This window comes from Trifolium pratense, unplaced genomic scaffold, assembly GCF_020283565.1.
Source record: "Trifolium pratense cultivar HEN17-A07 unplaced genomic scaffold, ARS_RC_1.1 scaffold_91, whole genome shotgun sequence".
Lineage (NCBI taxonomy): Eukaryota > Viridiplantae > Streptophyta > Magnoliopsida > Fabales > Fabaceae > Trifolium > Trifolium pratense.
The window spans coordinates 40001-42500 of record NW_025721073.1 but is presented as its reverse complement, the minus strand read 5'-3'; positions in this window follow the sequence as shown (position 1 = coordinate 42500).

Here is a 2500-nt window from a genome sequence, read left to right as displayed (position 1 = left end):
ACCGTGGCATGACCGTGGCCAAGTAATAAAGATCAAATTCCATGCCTAGGCCAAGTTGGACCAAGGCCCCGTCTCGTTTTGCTATAAGCAAGGGCGTGGCAAGGCACGCGGGGGGCCAAAAAATCAAAGTGCTCCAAAATGCACACGGGGGTGTCAAGCAACCTCCATGTACCGTGGCATGACCGTGGCCAAGTAATAAAGATCAAATTCCATGCCTATGCCAAGTTGGACCAAGGCCCCGTCTCGTTTTGCTATAAGCAAGGGCGTGGCAAGGCACGCGGGGGGCCAAAAAATCAAAGTGCTCCGAAAATGCACACGGGGGTGTCAAGCAACCTCCATGTACCGTGGCATGACCGTGGCCAAGTAATAAAGATCAAATTCCATGCCTATGCCAAGTTGGACCAAGGCCCCGTCTCGTTTTGCTATAAGCAAGGGCGTGGCAAGGCACGCGGGGGGCCAAAAAATCAAAGTGCTCCGAAAATGCACACGGGGGTGTCAAGCAACCTCCATGTACCGTGGCATGACCGTGGCCAAGTAATAAAGATCAAATTCCATGCCTAGGCCAAGTTGGACCAAGGCCCCGTCTCGTTTTGCTATAAGCAAGGGCGTGGCAAGGCACGCGGGGGGCCAAAAAATCAAAGTGCTCCGAAATGCACACGGGGGTGTCAAGCAACCTCCATGTACCGTGGCATGACCGTGGCCAAGTAATAAAGATCAAATTCCATGCCTATGCCAAGTTGGACCAAGGCCCCGTCTCGTTTTGCTATAAGCAAGGGCGTGGCAAGGCACGCGGGGGGCCAAAAAATCAAAGTGCACCGAAAATGCACACGGGGGTGTCAAGCAACCTCCATGTACCGTGGCATGACCGTGGCCAAGTAATAAAGATCAAATTCCATGCCTATGCCAAGTTGGACCAAGGCCCCGTCTCGTTTTGCTATAAGCAAGGGCGTGGCAAGGCACGCGGGGGGCCAAAAAATCAAAGTGCTCCAAATGCACACGGGGGTGTCAAGCAACCTCCATGTACCGTGGCATGACCGTGGCCAAGTAATAAAGATCAAATTCCATGCCTATGCCAAGTTGGACCAAGGCCCCGTCTCGTTTTGCTATAAGCAAGGGCGTGGCAAGGCACGCGGGGGGCCAAAAAATCAAAGTGCTCCGAAAATGCACACGGGGGTGTCAAGCAACCTCCATGTACCGTGGCATGACCGTGGCCAAGTAATAAAGATCAAATTCCATGCCTATGCCAAGTTGGACCAAGGCCCCGTCTCGTTTTGCTATAAGCAAGGGCGTGGCAAGGCACGCGGGGGGCCAAAAAATCAAAGTGCTCCGAAATGCACACGGGGGTGTCAAGCAACCTCCATGTACCGTGGCATGACCGTGGCCAAGTAATAAAGATCAAATTCCATGCCTATGCCAAGTTGGACCAAGGCCCCGTCTCGTTTTGCTATAAGCAAGGGCGTGGCAAGGCACGCGGGGGGCCAAAAAATCAAAGTGCTCCGAAATGCACACGGGGGTGTCAAGCAACCTCCATGTACCGTGGCATGACCGTGGCCAAGTAATAAAGATCAAATTCCATGCCTATGCCAAGTTGGACCAAGGCCCCATCTCGTTTTGCTATAAGCAAGGGCGTGGCAAGGCACGCGGGGGGCCAAAAAATCAAAGTGCTCCAAAATGCACACGGGGGTGTCAAGCAACCTCCATGTACCGTGGCATGACCGTGGCCAAGTAATAAAGATCAAATTCCATGCCTATGCCAAGTTGGACCAAGGCCCCGTCTCGTTTTGCTATAAGCAAGGGCGTGGCAAGGCACGCGGGGGGCCAAAAAATCAAAGTGCTCCGAAAATGCACACGGGGGTGTCAAGCAACCTCCATGTACCGTGGCATGACCGTGGCCAAGTAATAAAGATCAAATTCCATGCCTATGCCAAGTTGGACCAAGGCCCCGTCTCGTTTTGCTATAAGCAAGGGCGTGGCAAGGCACGCGGGGGGCCAAAAAATCAAAGTGCTCCGAAATGCACACGGGGGTGTCAAGCAACCTCCATGTACCGTGGCATGACCGTGGCCAAGTAATAAAGATCAAATTCCATGCCTATGCCAAGTTGGACCAAGGCCCCGTCTCGTTTTGCTATAAGCAAGGGCGTGGCAAGGCACGCGGGGGGCCAAAAAATCAAAGTGCTCCGAAATGCACACGGGGGTGTCAAGCAACCTCCATGTACCGTGGCATGACCGTGGCCAAGTAATAAAGATCAAATTCCATGCCTATGCCAAGTTGGACCAAGGCCCCGTCTCGTTTTGCTATAAGCAAGGGCGTGGCAAGGCACGCGGGGGGCCAAAAAATCAAAGTGCTCCGAAATGCACACGGGGGTGTCAAGCAACCTCCATGTACCGTGGCATGACCGTGGCCAAGTAATAAAGATCAAATTCCATGCCTATGCCAAGTTGGACCAAGGCCCCGTCTCGTTTTGCTATAAGCAAGGGCGTGGCAAGGCACGCGGGGGGC